We start from the raw sequence: 21,649 nt of genomic DNA, 5'->3' as shown, positions 1-21,649 counted from the left end.
GTACATGCATGACGTCCATGAGTGAGCACCACGAATCATTTTTACAGTTCACTTTTTTGCAGTAAATACTTCCTTTCTAAATGATGAGTTTCCTCAGAATATTATTCCATAGAACATTATTGAATGGAAATATGTAAAATATGTCATGAGATTAAGTCGTTTGTTTTCAAGATTAGCAGTTAAACAAAGAGCAAAAGTAACTGATCTTAGGGCATGCTACCCTAGTTGCTGACTCTTGCTCATGAGCAATATCAAGTTTGGTGTGACAATTTGCTGCATAGAACTGAACATACTATGTTTTTTTCAAATTTTATGGAGAAATTATTTTCTGAGAACTATTTCATAATATTTTGGAAAAAAATATCAACCTCTTCTGTTGCTTCCACTGTAATGGAACTTCTTATGGCATTCGTATAATCTGCTTAATGTATCATTCTGCTTGATGAAAGTTAAATGGAACGTCATGGACATGTCGGATCCAAAATTGTACCCTGTGGGACTCTCTTAGTGACTTCTCGTCAATCACTACACATTTATACGCTTCTGAGATTGTTTGAGCTATTCAGTCTACTTTTTACATTCCGTTTCTTAAGTGTAATTCTAAGCACCTGTGTCTAAAGCCATCACTTCCATAGAACGTGAGTTTTTCTAACAGAGTAACTTGATCTACACAGCAAAACTCCTTGGAAATACCACAAAAAATAAAAGCTTGTGATATCTTATTATTGAAGGCTTGTACTGTTTGGTGAGTGAACATGAAATGAAATGTCTTGTGGCTAGGGCCTCCCGTCAGGTAGACCTGACGCCTGGTGCAAGATTTTTGAGTTGACACCACTTCAGCGACTTGCGCGTCGATGGGGATGATATGATGACGATGAAGAAGACGACACAACACCCAGTCCCTGAGCGGAGAAAATCTCCAACCCAGCCGGGAATCGAACCTGGGCACCTTTCCATGGCATTCTGTCACGCTGACCACTCAGCTATCGCGGCAGACCGTGAGTGAATGTGTAAATAGCATCCTCGGTCAATCAATCCTTCTGGAATCCAAACTCTGGTATGTGTAGAAAATTATTTCTACTTACGTGTGAGACTGCTCTTGAGTACATAACTTTTTTGAATAGTTTGGAAAAAATGTTAGTAAGAAAACTGGACGATAATTTTTAAAGTCTCTCTTGTTACCTTTCTTAGGAAGAGATTTAAGAATTGTGTACTTCAGCTTGTCTCTAAAAATGATATGTGCCAGTTATGTGTTATGTATATTGCTAAGGATTTACTTATTAAGCTGGAACAACTCTTTAGAATTCTGTTCGAAATTTCACCAACACGAGACGAGCTTTTGGTTTTTAGAGTTTTTAAAATTCTATTTATTTCAGTGACGGATTTCGGTGCTACTACTAGTTTCTCAGAGCTTTGTGGAATGAAATGTTTTAAAATATTCTCTTGCTTCTTGGTTGGTTGGTTGGTTTGGGGGAAGAGACCAAACAGCGAGGTCATCGGTCTCATCAGATTAGGGAAGGACGGAGAAGGAAGTCGGCCGTGCCCTTTCAAAGGAACCATCCCGGCATTTGCCTGGAGTGATTTAGGGAAATCACGGAAAACCTAAATCAGGATGGCCGGACGCGGGATTGAACCGTCGTCCTCCCGAATGCGAGTCCAGTGTGCTAGCCACTGCGCCACCTCGCTCGGTCTTGCTTCTTGAATGGAACGATTGAATTCTAGTCGCTGCTACATTTAGAAAGTGTGTGTTAAAAGTACTTGCAGCTAGTCAGTTATCAGTTGCAAGAGTATCGCTCTGTTTAATTAATATAGCATGTTGTACACTGACTGGCTGTCCAGTCTCCCGTTTGACAACATCCCACGTATTAGGTAGGTGCGTAAGTTCGTAGCTTTCTGGCATAAGTTTCATAAACATGACAAATACACATAACAGAGACTTTCGTCATCAATGGTATATTCTCTATCACTATTTGCAACACCTTGGTAACGCTGGCATAACTTCTCCATTCCGCGATTGTAGAAATCTCCTCTAGCCGTTTTCTGAGCGCATTTTCATCCGGAAAGGAAGTTCCTTGCAGATTGTTCGATAGGGAGAGGGAAATGTGAAAATCTGAAAGTGCAAGTGTCAGTGTAGGAGAATGCCGTAGGGAGTTATCGCGGAGCAGTATCACTTCACACAGACTTCTTGATAGCTGCTGTTGGACTGGCTGCAAGACGTCTCAGTTGCTGACAATAAATGTCAGTTGTGATGGTTACATCTCGTGAAGCAGTTCGTGGTACACGACACCATCGCTGTTTCACCAGATGCATAACATTATCTTTCGTGGATGCGCGCAGGTTTCTGTACCAGCTGCGTTGTTTGGGCTCAACTATTCTTTAGTTTCCTTCTATTATCATAAAGACACCATTCCTTGTACCCAGTAACGAAAAAGGATAGGAATGGTCGGTGTTGTTCACGAGCCAATTTATGACGAGCAAGTACAGATGCACATATGATCAGCCACTGATTTTTGTAACTTTGGGTTATAGTATGCAGTGCAAGGCAATCTCCTAACGAAAACTGATACTGCGTGACGAGACTTTTGTGGCCTCATTTAAGTGGAATGGACGTTCAAGAGTAGTGGTTTCAGCAGGATGCAGTCACTTGTCAAAGTCCCATGATATATATGAGTTGCTCCAGCAGCGGTTTCTGTGTCATCTCGTCTCGCTTGCCTGTTGGTGACCAACAGCGAACAACAAGGTCATGTGATTTAATTCCTAGGGGTTTTATTTTGTTTGGGGTTCTCCTAAACCATCGGTGTATGCCAACAAACACCGAAAGATGCACTAGCTAAAGGAGGAAATTGGAAGCGTTATTGGCAAAATGCAGGTGGAGTCGTGGAAGGCAGTCATTGAGAGTTTAACGGAAAGAATTCTTATGTGCCAGCACGGTATAGGTGATCGACCGGCGCGGTCTTCGACATGAAATCGAAAACGTGGTCTAATGTATTTGCCTGTGTGGCTAAGCAATTGAATCCTTGGTTTCCCGCCAAGGAGCATCCGCGTTCTCAACCTCGATGAGTAAACGGTGATGCACGTAAGATCACATTCAGTCATTTTCCAACGGTAACTGCAGGATGGCCATTCAAGGACAACTGCTGCTTTCATGAGGGACATGGACGCTATGAGCATTTGCCGAAGTTCAGAACCACTTTGAGTGGTGATGTGATCCTCAGTTCAGCCACCTTACGGGCCTGAGAAAGTAAGTCACACGGATTTGGTGGACGAAGGCGTTGGAACTTTGCTATTTGTGTCTGCGGAATGAAAGGGCAAATTAGGATTACTGAGCCGTAGTCATCGGCAGTTATTGGACTTGTTGAGCAGGTCATTGTGTAAACAGCACGAAACGTTATTTGGAGTGTTGCAGGGTTCTTTACATCAAGTGTGTCATATTGTTTTATGTTTTGGTTAACCGCGATCCTATTTAATGAGTTTTAGTTGGATCGCTTTTCTGCTTCGTACGTACTTATATGTTTGTGACTATTACATCGCCATCTATCACCAAGCGAAAAAAGTGGTCCAACTAAAACATTGATATTTCTTTACATACTACACGAATATGTAATAAAAATGGGGGTTCCTACTTTAAAAAACGCAGTTCATATCCGTTTGATCTATGGCAGCGCCATCTTGCGGACCAACCATAGCGCCATCTGGTTTCCCCCTTCAAGCTGGACGAGTCTCGTTCTTTGTAGTTTTTTCGTTTGATGCTTATTTCGTGAGATATTTGGCCCGGTCACTATCAATGGACCACCCTGTATAATGCAATTAGTAGAAAAACTAAACAGGCTTTACTTTGGGGATAGTGAAAGCGGTAAAGTTGATATGGATGAAACAACAAACAGTCACCAGCCTAATTAGGCACATAAATTTGAAATATTATGTTTACGAAAATTCAGTACTAGTTGTCGAAGCGACTTTTGTTAAGGTTCCCTTTGAATATTACACTGTATACTCAAGGATACAGGACGATCTAAATTACGGGTAGCAGTAGTTACCATAAATGCACAAGGCAGTAATTATAGAAAGCCAAATAGTACTCCACTCATAATAATAACAGTTACAATCACAATCATTATTCAACTCAGTATTGAGATGTTACTGCAGGAAGCACTGGACCAAAGGTTGTCAAGATTTCTGAATTAACTGACATATAAACAAAACAAATAGAATTAATTAATACCACAGTTACAGTATTTATACTCCCATGCATGGACATGTATAAGATTTCTTTAATAGCGATAATATCCCCAATATCTTTCAAATATGAAATGAATATAGTGGGGACCCAAAAACTGATACTGTCTCAGTAGTCGAACTCTACGATTATTTCAGAGCAAAGTTCGTTTCAACCAAAATTAATTCTTACCCCACTGGGAATAATTTATGTTTCCATTCTTTAAAGCAAATTACCCAACACTCACCTCGTTTAACCTAAAAGAAAATCATTCATGAAAGCAATCAAGGCTAAATTACGTTTCAAATAAGTTTAATTCATGTGCCTTTTTCGTCCTCTGTGAAGCAGGTATTTTAGGCAGTAACATTTACACACTCTAGCACTGAATTTTTGTACATTTAATACACAGAAACAAATCAACAGTTAGTTAGAAACAGGATACTCGGTTTTCTGTACACTTAGGAGGGGATCCTGCTTCGGTTCACGATTAGGATAAAGTTAGGGTTCAAAATTCAGGTTTATAGCACTTGGATTATTATTGAAATCACACAAATTAACTGGTCCATGCTCTGATACATATCTGTGTGCCCGAAGTTGGCAGAGCAGTGGCGAAGTAGTGGTGGCAATCGATGTGGCGCCTAACAGTACTCAAAGGTCTTGATGTTTAATGCTCTTTACAATTTCTTCTTGGCGACGGATTTTTAGCGTGTTAGAACCATTCCGTATTTCTGAGAGTACTATGCTACAGCCAAATCCACTTCCGAGGATATATTCCATGCAAAACGACTTCCAAAAGCCTCCATTGGCATCCTCCGTGTATACCGTGCAACGGCAGGCCACTGACTGCGTTCCGTTCCCACCAAGTAGCCGCCCAGACCGACCGCCAAAACCACCTTTTACCTCGCGCCAAGCCACTTCCGTTGTCGAGGGAGTTCCCTGCTGCTTTTACATTTCACAATACAAGTTCCCTAAGCGTGAAACAGCTTCCAATACGTGAATTTTTCTTTATGAACATACATATATGATAAAATTTCATTATTTTTAAACTTCATTTAGCTTTTACAAAATATATATTGCAAACCTTAAATCTCTTGTCACAAATCAATAACCTTAATTAACAAAGAACAAACATTTCATAGTCACAGATACACATTTACATAGTATAAACCTGTTTCTAATAGATGTTGGTGTTACAACTGGACACCTTTCAGCCGCTATCGGTACCCCTACCTCTGCCAGAACCAATTCGCAGCGATTGAATCAGGCTGGTTTGTATGCTCTGAAGCCTGTTAAATGTATTCCACTTCAACCACACCATCGTCGAGAAAGAATGTTTGGTGTAAGGAGCACGCTGGTTAGGGTCAGCAACAGTGGTCCAGAGTGAAGTTCTCCGAAGAATCCCGCCTCACTGTGGCAAGTGATTCTGGCCACCAGTTAGTGTGGAGAGAGAGCGGAACTCATTGCACACCGGAGAATGTTCACGAATGTCATCGGTATGGCCTAGGCATAATGGTGTGGGGAGGCATTATGCACGATGGCCGAACTTCACTGCGTATCTTTGTGCAAGGTAACGTTACAACACAGCGGTATTGCAAAGACATTATTCAGGGTCATGTCGGCCTCTTTATGGATGACAGTGCCCGCCAACAAGGACCGCTGAGGTGTCAAACACTCTGGAAAGTGAAGATATTCAACGTATGAAATGCCCTACGTACTTTGCGGACCTGTACCCTGCCTCGGATGCTCTTGGCAGACGTTTTTCTCAACGAACACCACCTCCCCGAACTGTGCAGGAACTGAAAGCCGCTTTGAGAAAGGGATGGCACAACATCTCCCAAGGATTCCTCAGTGCTTTGGTAGCCAGCATGAATAACCTGCATTAGTGCCCGAGGAGGGCATATTTCTCACTGAGAGTACCACATCGACCTTCATGTAGGGAGTCTGACGAGTGTCAAACGTTATTGTTATTTGTGTCTTTTATCCCACTTTCCCATGTGCTGCAATCTATACAGTTTTTCGTTACAATTTACCACTCCACCTTTGTTGCGTATGCACTCTCTTTCATGTAGTTTATCATTGCCTGTGATTATTCCTGTTCAGAAATGTCTCTGTTCCTTAGCAGTTCTCAAGCAGTATATTTCGTTTCGTCGTGAAGTCAAGCCTCGGCACACCAGTCGGAAACGATAGAGAAGAGATGGCTGTGAGAAGACGTCAGCCAATCGCACGCTGACCGCCCCTCTCCAGGAGGACAACGTGACAGCACTGGCCTCTTTGTGAAGAGGACATAAGCGCCCCGCCCGACTGGTCGCGGCCCAGTTGTACAGCAGCCTCAAGACTAGCGACTTGCTTAGAAGCGTCAAAGCTCATTACTTCCCTTGAACCCTCTATGTGTCAGACTTTGGAATTATTATACTAGAGAGACGTGATTGTTTCGTATGTTGCCCTTTGCTTGTGATACATCTGTGTAACACGAAGTTAAGTATTGTATTTGTTCATTTTGTAATGAAACTCATTAATACGATTTGTTTGAACGTTGTCTAGCGATCCGAGAAAGCAAGTTTCCTAGACACCCAATATTAAAGACTACCCAGGATGTGTCCTTTTCTGCTGTGTTTAAGGGTGTTAATTATGTGTTAAATAATGTTTATTAATGCTTGACGTAAATGTTTCCTCGAACATGTGCTAACTGAAATGTTTTTCTGTATGTTCTAGTAGAAGCTGAATTAATACTTCGCTTTATTTGATTTATTTTGAGGCAGAACCTCTGCGTAATGTCACGATTTATAACGACAACTGAAAACTGCTGAATTTTAAAATAATAAATTCTTATTGCATATTTTCTTGTCGTTATCTAAGTTTGTCAAATATCACCTGTTCAAAATTTTAATTTGCACTATTTGTTAAATAAAAATATTTTCCTGAGACCATACTACTCTCAGCCCCTCACGTACTAACATTCTTCAGAGGTCATAGCCTAGGCGGAAGAATCAGCAATGTTTAACGGCATGAGGATTCAGAAGGCAATGTAAATCACTGCATTAAAGACACATAATGTATAACCACAGGACATGTGGCCTGCAATTGAAGAAGTGTCATGATGATCTCTCCATTGGCAAAAGATTCCGGAACAGTCCCCCATCCGGATCTCCGGGAGGGGACTGCCAAGGGGGAGTTTACCATGAGGAAAAGATTGAATAATCAATGAAAGCATAACGATCTAAGAGTCGGGGAGTGGCATGTCAGAAGCTTGAACGTGGTAGGAAACCAGAAACTCTTAATACAGAAATGCAAAGGCTGAGTCTAGATACAGTAGGGGTCAGTGAAGTGAAGTGGAAAGAAGACAAGGGCTTTTGGTCAGATGAGTATAAGGTAATATCAACAGCAGCAGAGAATGCTATAACGGGAGTAGGATTCGTTATTAATAGGAAGGTAGGGCAGAGAGTGTGTTACTGTGAACAGCTCAGTGACAGGGTTGTTCTTATCAGAATCGACAGCAAACCAACACCGATAACGATAGTTCAGATACACCAGGTGATCAAAAAGTCAGTATAAATTTGAAGCCTTAATAAACCACGGAATAATGTAGATAGAGAGGTAAAAATTGACACACATGCTTGAAATGACATGGGGTTTTATTAGAACAAAAAAAAAAGTTCACAAAATGTCCGACAGATCCCCTGCGCGCGTCGTTTGGTGATTATCGTGTGCTCAGCCGCCACTTTCGTCATGCTTGGCCTCCTAGATCCCCAGACCTCAGTCCGTGCGATTATTGGCTTTGGGGTTACCTGAAGTCGCAAGTGTACCGTGATCGACCGCCATATCTAGGGATACTGAAAGACAACATCCGACGCTTCACGATAACTCCGAACGTGCTCTACAGTGTGCTGTTAACAACATTATTCCTCGACTACGGCTATTGTTGAGGAATGATGGCGGACATATTGAGCATTTCCTGTAAAGAACATCATCTTTGCTTTGTCTTAATTTGTTATGTTAGTTATTGCTATTCTGATCAGATAAAGCGCCATCTGTCAGACACATTTTTTGAACTTCTGTATTATTTTGGTTCTAATAAAACCCCATGTCATTCCAAGCATGTGTGTCAATTTGTACCTCTCTATCTACATTATTCCGTGATTTATTCAGTTCTCAAATTTATACTGACTTTTTGATCACCCGGTACACGCTGACGTCACAAGTTGAAGATGAAGAGACAGAGAAAGCGTATGAGGATATTGAAAGAGTAATACAGTATGTAAAGGGGGATGAAAATCTAGTAGCCATGGGGGACCGGAATGCAGTTGTAAGGGAAGGAGTAGTAGAAAAGATTACAGGAGAACATGGGCTTGGGACAAGAGATAAGAGAGCTGAAAGACTGAGTTCTGCAATACGTTTCAGCTAATAATAGCAAATATTCTGTTCAAGAATCAGAAGAGGAGGAAGTATACATGGACAGGGCCGGGTAATACGAGAAGATTTTAGATTACATCATGGTCAGACAGAGATTCCGAAATCATATACTGGATTGTAAGGCGTACCCAGGAACAGGTACAGACTCAGATCACTATCTAGTAGTGACCAAGAGTAGGCTGAAGTTTAAGAAATTGCTCAGGAATAATCAATAAGCAAATAATAAAATTACAATGAAATCCAGACCATTATCTACTTACAGGCGTTGACAAATATCAACTGGGAAAGCTGAAAATGTGTGCCCCGACCGGGACTCGAACCCGATATCTCCAGCTCCGGCACGCTGCCCGTGAGACCCACACTTCCAACCTACTTTCCATACACTACATTTGTAGTGCCTCTGCCCACTGTACTCTTTACTCGCGGTAATCAATCTACCGATTCCCGTGAGAGTTCGGGCAATGTGAGTGCATCTGCACTGAAGAAGATAATTGGCCGGTAAGCGTTATCTATATGAAGATGGTATCTGTTCTTATGGGACATGGCCGAAAGAACAGATACCATCTTAATACAAATAAGCAAATCAGTGCGATGCGGAAGTACCATGGAATGGCAAGATATGCTTGAAGGCTATAGAGACAGCAATAAGAAATAGCTTAGTAGGCAGTAAAATTGAAGGAAATGGACATCTCCAAAAGGGCCATCACAGAAGTTGAAAAGGAAAACTTAGGTACAAAGAAGATAATAATGAAGATTCCATGGGTAACAAAAGAAATACTTCAGTTGATCGATGAAAGCTGGAAGTACAAAAATGTTCCTAGAAACTCAGAAATACAGAAGTACAAGTCGCTGAGGAATGAAATAAATAGGAAATGCAGGAAAGCTAAGGCGAAATGGCTCCATGAAAAATTTGAAGAAATCGAGAAAGAAATGATTGTCGGAAGGATAGACTCCGCATACAGGAAAATCAAAACAACCTTTGGTGACGTTAAAGGCAAGGGCGGTAACATTCAAGAGTGCAAAGGGAATTCGACTGTTAAATGCAAGGGAGAGAGCGGATAGGTGGACAGAATAAATTGAAACCCTCTATGAGGGGAAATATTTGTCTAATGTGATACTAGAAGAAACAAGAGTCGATTTAGATAAGGGATCCAGTATTAGAATCGGAATTTAAAAGAGCTTTGAAGGACTTAATATCAAATAAGGCAGAAGGGATAGATAACGCTCCATAAATTTCTAAAATCATTGGAGGAGGTGACGACAAAATGACTATTCATGTTTGTGTGTAGAATGTATGAGTCTAGCGACATACCATCTGATTTCGGAAAAATATCATCCACACAATTCCGAAGACTGGAAGAGCTGACAAATGCGAGAATTATAGCACAATCAGCTTAACAGCTCATGCGTCCAAGTTGCTGACAATAATAATATACAGAAGAATGAAAAAGATAATTCAGGATTTACTAGATGACGATCAGTTTGGCTTTAGAAAAGGTAAAAGCAACAGAGAGGCAAATTTGACGTTACCGTTGATAAAGGAAGCAAGGGTAAATAAAATTCAAGACACGTCCATAGGATGAGTCGACCTGGAAAAAGTGTTCGACAGTGTAAAACGATGGCGCAGGATATTCGAAATTCTGAAAAAAATACCGTAAGCTTCAGGGAGAGACGGGTAATATACAATATGTACAAGAGCCAAAAGGGAATAATAAGACTGGACGACCAAGAACGATGTGCTCGTATTAAAAACGGTGTGAGACCGGGATGTAGTCTTCCGTCCCTACTGTTCAATCTGTGCATCGAAGAAGCGATGATGGAAATAAAAGAAAAGTTCAGGAGTGGAATTAAATTTCAAGGTGAAAGGATATCAATGATACTATTCGCCGATGAACAATCTAATGAGTACAAATATGCATTAGGAGTAAATCGAAGAAATACGAAAGCAGTGGGAAGTAGCAGAAATGAGAACAGCGATTAATATGAGGATTGAAGGTTTAGAAGTAGATAAAGTTACGGAATTCTGCTACCTAGACAGTAAAATAAGCAATGACAGACGGAGTATGGAGGACATCAAAAGCAGACTAGCGATGGCATAAAGGACATTCATAGTCAAGAGAAGTCTACTAGTATCATACATAGGCCTTAATTTGAGGAAGAAATTTCTGATACTGTACGTCTGGAGTAGAGCTTTGAACGGAAGTGTAACATGGACAGTGGGAAAACCGGAAGAGAAGAGAATCGAAACATTTGAGATAAGGTAATACAAACGAATGTTGAAAATTAGGTAAACTGTTAGGACAAGGAAAGAGGAGCTTCTGCGAAGAACTGGAGAGGAAAGGAATGTATAGAAAACTGATAACAAGAAGGGACAGGATGACAAGACATATGTTAAGACATGAGGGAATGACTTGCATGGTACTAGAGGGAGATGTAGAGGGCAAAAACTCAAGAGAGAAGTTGGAATACATCCAGCAAATAATTGAGGACATAGGTTGCAAGTGCTACTCTGAGATGAACAGATTGGCACAGGAGATTGTGACGGGCCACATGAAACCACTGAGAAGAGGCTTATTATCATTTTCCATAACTGAAATAGGAATGTGTAATGAACTTGTTGCTGTGTTTTGTTAATGGTTTTGCCGGCCGTGGTGGTCTAGCGGTTCTAGGCGCTCAGTCCGGAACCGCGAGACTGCTACGGTCGTAGGTTCGAATCCTGCCTCGGGCATGGATGTGTGTCATGTCCTTAGGTTTGTTAGGTTCTAAGTTCTAGGGTACTGATGACCACAGATGTTAAGTCCCATAGTGCTCAGAGCCATTTGAAGCATTTTTTTTGTTAATGTTTTTTTGAAAGAATATGTTCATAATGTTATACAATTGGTGAAGTAACATTTAGTATAACCGAAAATGGTAATGACGAATTAAGTAAAGACTTGACTACGGCTGTTCATGACTCATGTTTGAGGACCCTAGATACCCAGACCCCACTGCGCTTTCACTCGTGAACGAAAGTGACTTGTAATATAAATTGCTGAAAACGTTCTGTTATATACTTGATTTTATACATAAAACCAAAGTTAAAATGTCGGCTCAAGCACCTACTTACAGTATAAAAAAAAATACACTAGAATTTACCCATTTCGAAGATCAAGTCTTCTTCACCAACATAGCCGTTCAATAATCTCTAAAACTGGCCAATAAAAACATAAACAAGAGCAATAATAATAAATACATTGTTGTACAATGAAATAATACTAGCTGTTCTTGATTATGTTTTATGTTGGTCATTTTTAGAGATTCATGTACGGTTATACTTAGGATGATAGCTTGATCTTCGAAACGCGTAAATTCTAGTATTTTTTTACACATTAAATAGGTAGATGAGGCAACATTTTGACACTGATTCGTTATATCCATTGAACCAAAATTCTGAGAAGGGAATCATAGAACACACGGAAAAAAGGAGACGAAATAGTGTGACATAAAGAAGAAGAGGGATGGTGTAGAGCTACATATCTTCGTGTGGCTGCCGGTGATCCATAAATTTTCGGCCGCTGCTTGTGAAGTTACAAATCAAGAGACTGTGAACGTCCAGCCAGCATTACGCTATTATGAATGGCCTTTCATTACAGATAGCCGTAAATAATCCGAAGGTGACGGGAGCCTGTTGGCCGGCCAATGCCGGCTGCGAGTGACGGCGGAATCCCCTACGTCAGAGAGCCAAAGCCACGCGCAGTGTTTGGAGCTGCCGGCGGCGGCGCTGCGGTAGGCCTGGATTAAAACAGAGGTTAGCCATCCGCCACGCTACACGCCAGCTGCCCTCTCGCGAGCTTCATTAGCGGCTGCTCGGCATGCGACGTTCCACTGCGAGGTACCTGTCAGCTTTGTTATCTCGCAGTGTATACTGGGCCTGCAAATGGGACAGCGCAGTGTGGGATCCAAGTCTGCGTCCAGCGTTACCCTCGGCACTTAAGCATTTTACGCGAATCCCTGTGTATTGGCTTCGGCTGGTGTTACGATATCAAAATACTTTGACAAAGTTGCTTTGTCCAATGTACATTGATCACCCAGAACATATGGCCACCGACCTGCCGTCGATATAAATCCGGCCAGGCAATAGCAGCGTCACCTGGCGACGAATGACTGCTAGTCAGGCACACGTACAGAGCACGTACACTACTGGCCATGAAAATTGCTACACCAAGAACAAATGTAGATGATAAACGGGTATTCATTGGACAAATATATTGTACTAGAACTGACATGTGATGACATTTCCAGGCAATTTGGGTGCATAGATCCTGAGAAATCAGTGCCCAGAACAACCACCACTGCCCATAATAACGGCCTTGATACTCCTGGGCACTGAGTTGGTTCAAATGGCTCTGAGCACTATGGGACTTAACATCTATGGTCATCACTCCCCTATAACCTAGAACTACTTAAACCTAACTAACCGAAGGACATCATACAACACCCGCCGGGAATCGAACACGGGAACCCGGGCGCGGGAATGGGCATTGAGTCAAACAGAGCTTGGATGGCGCGTACAGGTACAGCTGCCCATGCAGCTTCTACACGATACAACAAACACTTCATCAAGAGTAGTGACTGGCGTATTGTGACGAGCCAGTTGCTCGGCCACCATTGACCAGACGTTTTCAATTGGCGAGAGATCTGGAGAATGTGCTGGCCAGGGCAGCAGTCGAACATTTTCTGTATCCAGAAAGGCCCGTACAGGACGTGCAACATGTGGTCGTGCATTATCCTGCTGAAATGTAGGGTTTCGCAGGGATCCAATGAAGGGTAGAGCCACGGGTCGTAACATATCTGAAATGTAACGTCCACTGTTTAAAGTGCCGTCAGTGCAAACAAGAGGTGACCGCGACGTGTAACCAATGGCACCCCATACGCAGTGTGATACGCCAGTATGGCGATAACGACTACACGCTTCCAATGTGCGTTCACCGCGATGTCGCCAAACACGGATGCGACCATCATGATGCTGTAAACAGAATCTGGATTCATCCGAAAAAATGACGTTTTGCCATTCGTGGACCCAGGTTCGTCGTTGAGCACACCATCGCAGGCGCTCCTGTCTGTGATGCAGCGTCAATGGTAACCGCAGCCATGCTCTCCGAGCTGATGGTCCATGCTGCTGCAAACGTCGTCTAACTGTTCGTGCAGATGGTTGTTGTCTTGCAAACGCCCCCATCTGTTGACTCAGGGATCGAGACGTGGCTGCACGATCCGTTACAGCCATGCGGATAAGATGCCTATCATCTCGACTGCTACTGATACGAGGCCGTTGGTATCCAGCACGGCGTTCCGTGTTACCCTCCTGAACCCACTGTTCCATATTCCTCTAACAGTCATTGGATCTCGACCAACGCGAGCAGCAATGTCGCGATACGATAAACCGCAACCCCGATAGGCTACAATCCGACCTTTATCAAAGTCTGAAACATGATGGTACGCATTTCTCGTCCTTACACGAGGCATCGCAACAACGTTTCACCTGGCAACGCCGGTAAACTGCTGTTTGTGTATGAGAAATCGGTTGGAAAGTTTCCTAATGTCAGCCCGTTGTAGGTGTCGCCACCGCCGCCAACCTTGTGTGAATGCTCTGAAAAGCTAATCATTTGCATATCACAGCATCTTCTTCCTGTCGGTTAAATTTCGCGTCTGTAGCACGTCATCTTCGTGGTGTAGCAATTTTAATGGCCAGTAGTGTAGTATCTGTGAGTTTGCTGGTTGGTTGGATGTGTTGGGGAAGGAGACCAGACAGCGAGGTCATCGGTCTCATCGGATTAGGGAAGGACAGGGAAGGAAGTCGGCCGTGCCCTTTGAAAGGAACCATCCCGGCATTTGCCTGGAGCGATTTAGGGAAATCACGGAAAACCTAAATCAGGATGGCCGGACGCGGGATTGAACCGTCGTCCTCCCGAATGCGAGTCCAGTGTCTAACCACTGCGCCACCTCGCTCGGTGCGTGAGTTTGCTGTCTGTGTGTAGCATGGGGAAGGTGTGCGATCTATCTGAGTTTGACCGAATGCAGATTGTGTTATCCCAGAGACTCGGTACAAGCATTTAGGAAACTGCACGACCTGTCGCGTGTTCGAGGAGTGCTGTGACTGTTGAAACAGGACAGGCGGTGAACGGTTTCGGAACTAACATCAGACTTTAATGCTGGGCAGAGTACAAGCGGGTCTGAACACAGAGTGCGCTATAAGACTAGTAACGACGGGCCTCCGCAGCTGACGGCCCATGCAAGTGCCGACGTTAACATCACGACATTGGCAACTTCGACCGAAACGGGCACGTTACAGTAGTCAATGGACGTTGGAGCAGTGGCCGAACGTTGCACTGTTTGATGAAGCCTGAGACCTTCTTCATCGTGCCGATGACAGGACACGAATCCGTCATCATCCAGGTGAACAGTTCCTTAACACCTGTACCGCAGGACGGACACAACCTGGACGTGGCTCGAGTTTGCTCTGGGGGACATTCACGTGAGCATCCATGGGTGTAGTGTAGTAGTACTCCGAAGAGGAAGGAGAAGCATACTGCTGGCAGTCTCTTTAGTAAATCTGTTGCGTCTTCTAAGTGTCCTGCCAATCAATCAATCAATGGCGTGTGACGAGGGCCTCCCGTCTTGTAGACCGCCCGCATTGCGCAAGTCTTTCGATTTGACGCCACTTCGGCGACTTGCACGTCGATGGGAATGAAATGATGATGATTTGGACAACACAACACCCAGTCCCTGAGCCGAGAAAATCTTCGACCCAGCCGGGAATCGAACCCGGGCCCTTGGGATTGACAGTCTGTCGCGCTGACCACTCAGCTACCGGGGGCGGACTGTCCTGCCAATAAAATGCAGCCTTTGGTTAGCCTTCCCCACTACCTGTTCCTTCCAATTTAAGTTGTTCGTAATTGTAATTCCTTGGTATTTAGTTGAATTTACGGACATCAGATTTTATTGATTTATCGTGTAGCCGAAGTTTAATGGATTCCCTTTAGCTCTCATATGTATGACCTCCCACTTTTCGTTATTTAGGGTCAATTGCCAATTTTAGTACCATACAGGTATCTTATCTTAATGGTTTTGCAATTGGTTTTGATCTTCTGATGCTTTTAATAGACGATGAAGGACAGCATTATTTGTAAGCAACCAAAGACCGATGCTAAGATTGTCTTTTAAATAGTTTCTGCAGGTAAGGAATAGCAGAGGCCCTATAACATTTTGTTTTACTTGATGACTTCCCGTCAGTTACTACGATCTGTGATCTCTCTTACGAGAAATCACGAATTCACTCACATAACTGAGACAGTCTTCTATAAGAACATAATTTGAATACAAGCCACTTGTGAGGCACACTGTCGAAAGCCTTCTGGAAATGTAGAAATAGGAAATCAGTTTGAAATAACTTGTCAATAGCACTCAACATTTCGTGTGAGTGAAGGACTGGTTGTGTTTCCTTAAAACAAATCGACTATGTGTTAACAGACCGTACTCTTCGAGGCAGTTCGTAATGTTCGAACACAATATATGTTCCAAAATCCTGCTGCATATCGACGCTAATGGTGTGGGTCTGTAATTTAGTGGATTATTCCTATGGCCTTTGTTGAATAGTGGGTGTGACCTGTGCTACTTTCCAATTTTTGGGTACGGATCTTTCGTCGAGCGGGCGGTCGTATATGATTGTTAAGTATGCCGCTATTGCATCAGCATACTCTGAAAGGGACCTAATTGTCAAATAGTCTTGACGGGAAGACTTGCCTTTATTAAGTAATTTAAATTGATTCAGTACATCTAAGTTACTCATGTCAGCAGCTGATCTTCTTTAGTGAAGGGATTTCGGAAGCTGTGTTTAGTAACTCTGTCTTAGCGGCACTGTCATCTACAGTATTTCCATTGCTATCGGGCAGAGAAGGCACTGACTGGGCTTGCTGCTATCATATCTTACATATGACCAGAATCTCTTTGGAATTTCTGCCAGGTTTAGGGACAAGGTTTCGCTGTGTAAACTATTATATGTAAACACCTCGCATTCAAGTCCGCGCTAAATTTCGAGCTTCTGTAAAAGATCGCCAGTGTTGAGGGTTTTAAATTCGTTTGGATTTCGATGGAAGGATGAGGAGAAGGGGAACGCGGCACGACGCGCCACACCAGATTAAAGTCCTATTGAAAACTCTGTGATGAATTCTTTGATGTCTCCCCGATCTAAATAATCTTTCCTTTCATCGTCACAAATGATTTTCAAAATCTCCTGCCTATCTCTTTTCGAGTTTCTGCGAAGATCGAAATGAAATGCATCTCTCGGCAACTGCACTGACTGTGAATGAAAAAAATCTTCTCTTTATCTTCGTACAAAACGAACATAAAACGAGGTCCCTACAGGAAACAAAGGAAAACTGTAAGACTGCAATTTCTCATCATTAGTGATAGGAAAGAGCGATCAATACCTCCTTCTAAGAAACTTTTAACAACCAAGAACGCATCCAGTAATTTTTTTTTCTGATGATCGGCTTCAACAGCTGAGACTGTCATCTGACCTTCAAAGAACCGGTCCTGCACTGAAGAGCCAAAGAAACTGGTACGGCTGCCTAATATTCGTAAGAGTACGAGAGGGCATCCCAGATCCCAGATATGCTCAGTAATGTTCATGTCTGGGGAGTTTGGTGGCCATCGGAAGTGTTTAAAGTCAGAAGAGTGTTTCTGGAGCCACTCTGTAGAAATTCTGGACGTGTGGGGTCTTGCATTGTCCTGCTGGAATTGCGCAAGTCCGTCGGAATGCACAATGGACATGAATGGCTGCAGGCGATCAGACAGGATTCTTAGATACGTGTCATCTGTCAGAGTCGTATCTAGACGTATCAGGGGTCACACATCACTTAAACTGCACACGCCCCACACTATTACAGAGCTTCCACCAGCCTGAATGGTCGAGATCCGTTTCGCATGAACCACGTCCTGTCGAAATCAGAGTCACTTTGGATGATGGGGAAGAAATCATCTTCCAAAACCTTCACGCACCGTTCGGTTGTCACCGCACCATCAAGGAATATCGCACCGATTAGTCCGTGAATGAATATTAAACACCATACAGTAATCCGTTGAAATTGAAGTAATTTCTCGATCACGAAATGCAGACTCTAAGCCCCCCCCCCCCCCCCCGACCCCTCAAAAATGGTTCAAATGGCTCTGAGCACTATGGGAGTCAACTGCTGAGCTCAGTAGTCCCCTAGAACTTAGAACTAGTTAAACCTAACCAACCTAAGGACATCACACACATCCATGCCCGAGGTAGGATTCGAACCTGCGACCGTAGCGGTCTCGTGGTTCCAGACTGCAGCTCCTAGAACCGCTCGGCCACTTTGGCCGGCTCGACCCCCCAAAATGAGCCAGTTTTGATTATGAACGAATCCATACAAATGGAAGTAAGCTTCGTCGCTCCGCCAAATCATGCATGCGCATACTAATTCCCATGATTCCGCGCGGCCAACCGCGCAATTTGAACGTCCTAACTCGGACTATTCAGAAGTTACGACGATTTTATTTCGCATAGTCAATAATTGTCCCCCTGTAAACACCTTTCCTCGAAAATTTCTCTCCTTCATACTTCCTCCGTGTCACCACAGAGAACGTATCACTGATCTCATTGTACTAAGATTGCAGTACACGTGAGGTCCCTATTTGTTTCCACTGCCATGAGTGGAATGAGTAGGTTCTAATTAATGTTCATCAACTTGCCGATTTCTATAGTTGTCCATTGCGTGGAAGACAGCACGTATGTCGTGAATCCGACATCTTGAGGCTGTAAGAAACTATTAGCGAGGAACTGTTACTTTAGAAATAATTAAATTCCCAATCAGTTTTTTTATACGGAATGCCACTCGCTTTCTTTTTTTAGCAGGACATGAGAAACTGTAGAGTTACATTCCCTTTTAGAGTCAAGTAGCTTCTGTTCTTCAAAAAATTAATGAACTGTGCATTTCCGTAATTACAGCTATCACATGTGGGAACTAGAAAATGCAAGTTAAGTGTTAACTGATATCGTAGCAGACAACATGTCCGTCCGAGACTCCCGAACCAGCTCACACATTTATTCAACGGATGCATCGCTAATAGAGTCTTAACTGACACCGACCGGGCAGACTACATGTCTGTCCTCCAAGACTGTCAGTCCAGTTCTCACATTTACAAACTAGATATTGCAAATTATGTCGTAACTAATACCGCGGCAGGCAACATGTCTGTCCTCCGACACTACCGAATCAGCTCTGACCTTACAACCGAAAAACTTCGCCCGCCACCCAAGTCAGGCGCTATACGAAGATCTCCAAAGTGCTTCGTCTGGCTTTTCATTTATCGGTTGTTTATTATTCTGCTGTTTATTAATACTTTTCAAATTATGGAAAGATAGCCTGCTACAAAAATGGTTCAAATGGCTCTGAGCACAATGGGATTTAACATCTGAGGCCATCACTCCCCTAGAACTAAGAACTACTTAAACCTAACTAACCTAAGCACATCACACACATCCATGCTTGAGACAAAATTCGAACCTGCGACCGTAGCAGTAGCACGGTTCCAGACTGAAGTGCCTAGAACCACTCGGCCAGAAACGTCGGCAGCCTACTACAGAAAGAATATCTTTTTTTTTATAAAATGCAAGTAAACACACTGCTTAATTGGGTGGTTCCCAAGTATGTGAGTGGCTCGAAGACTTCTTAAGTAATAGAACCCAGCACGTTGTCCTCGATGGTGAGTGTTCATCGGAGGTGAGGGTATCATCTGGAGTGCCCCAGGGAAGTGTGGTAGGTCCGCTGTTGCTTTCTACCTACATAAATGATCTTTTGGGTAGGGTGGATAGCAATGTGCGGCTGTTTGCTGATGATGCTGTGGTGTACGGGAAGGTGTCGTCGTTGAGTGACTGTAGGAGGATACAAGATGACTTGAACAGGATTTGTGATTGTGTAACACCATAGCTCTAATGCTGTACGGATTTATTTTGCTTTTTGCTTTGGTTTAATGTTATAACATTGAGTATCTGTAAATGTGTTTGAATCGATAACATAAAATTGTATACTCCTTTCTTTGTTAAAACTTTGATGTCGTGGTTTGATTCTATACAATGTAGTATATCTGTCATTTAAATTCTTTGTCCCATTTGGAGGGAACAAAACTTACTGTATATAATTGTAATTTCTGTGTGAATAATTTTTTGTAGAAATGCCAATATATGCAAATGTTCTGTTTTATGTAAAATGTTTGTTTGCTGTTATGTAAACTGCTGACCTTCACTTAGGATTCTTAGTTATTTTGTGTGTAAGGGATAGTGTGGTTTCCCTCGGGAACGGAACTTAGTAGCGCGCGCAAGTTGTGGTTGGGCTAGGTAGAAAAGGTGGAACAAGAGTCAGTCGGGGACGAGCTACCAAACTGTGCACTATCATGTAAAAGTTGTATATTGTGCTGGTTCCGAGAGAGGCTTTTTCTGTCACTTTCCAATGCCTCGGATGGATGGATAAATAGCTGGAACCATTCTGTAATTGGTATCCATCATCGCCACCAAGAAGGGACAGAGTCCAGCAATTCTACCTACAAATCCACCTACCAACATGCAGTTGCCACCACATTGCGCAATCACTGTAACGGAATACTATAATAACGTACAGTGAAGGATCGGCTTATTGGATGTGTTAGTGTGCTCAAATACACTCCTGGAAATGGAAAAAAGAACACATTGACACCGGTGTGTCAGACCCACCATACTTGCTCCGGACACTGCGAGAGGGCTGTACAAGCAATGATCACACGCACGGCACAGCGGACACACAAGGAACCGCGGTGTTGGCCGTCGAATGGCGCTAGCTGCGCAGCATTTGTGCACCGCCGCCGTCAGTGTCAGCCAGTTTGCCGTGGCATACGGAGCTCCATCGCAGTCTTTAACACTGGTAGCATGCCGCGACAGCGTGGACGTGAACCGTATGTGCAGTTGACGGACTTTGAGCGAGGGCGTATAGTGGGCATGCGGGAGGCCGGGTGGACGTACCGCCGAATTGCTCAACACGTGGGGCGTGAGGTCTCCACAGTACATCGATGTTGTCGCCAGTGGTCGGCGGAAGGTGCACGTGCCCGTCGACCTGGTACCGGACCGCAGCGACGCACGGATGCACGCCAAGACCGTAGGATCCTACGCAGTGCCGTAGGGGACCGCACCGCCACTTCCCAGCAAATTAGGGACACTGTTGCTCCTGGGGTATCGGCGAGGACCATTCGCAACCGTCTCCATGAAGCTGGGCTACGGTCCCGCACACCGTTAGGCCGTCTTCCGCTCACGCCCCAACATCGTGCAGCCCGCCTCCAGTGGTGTCGCGACAGGCATGAATGGAGGGACGAATGGAGACGTGTCGTCTTCAGCGATGAGAGTCGCTTCTGCCTTGGTGCCAATGATGGTCGTATGCGTGTTTGGCGCCGTGCAGGTGAGCGCCACAATCAGGACTGCATACGACCGAGGCACACAGGGCCAACACCCGGCATCATGGTGTGGGGAGCGATCTCCTACACTGGCCGTACACCATTGGTGATCGTCGAGGGGACACGGAATAGTGCACGGTACATCCAAACCGTCATCGAACCCATCGTTCTACCATTCCTAGACCGGCAAGGGAACTTGCTGTTCCAACAGGACAATGCACGTCCGCATGTATCCTGTGCCACCCAACGTGCTCTAGAAGGTGTAAGTCAACTACCCTGGCCAGCAAGATCTCCGGATCTGTCCCCCATTGAGCATGTTTGGGACTGGATGAAGCGTCGTCTCACGCGGTCTACACGTCCAGCACGAACGCTGGTCCAACTGAAGCGCCAGGTGGAAATGGCATGGCAAGCCGTTCCACAGGACTACATCCAGCATCTCTACGATCGTCTCCATGGGAGAATAGCAGCCTGCATTGCTGCGAAAGGTGGATATACACTGTACTAGTGCCGACATTGTGCATGCTCTGTTGCCTGTGTCTATGT

Source organism: Schistocerca piceifrons, chromosome 1 (genome assembly GCF_021461385.2).
Source record: "Schistocerca piceifrons isolate TAMUIC-IGC-003096 chromosome 1, iqSchPice1.1, whole genome shotgun sequence".
NCBI lineage: Eukaryota > Metazoa > Arthropoda > Insecta > Orthoptera > Acrididae > Schistocerca > Schistocerca piceifrons.
Note: the sequence above shows the minus strand (reverse complement) of the source record.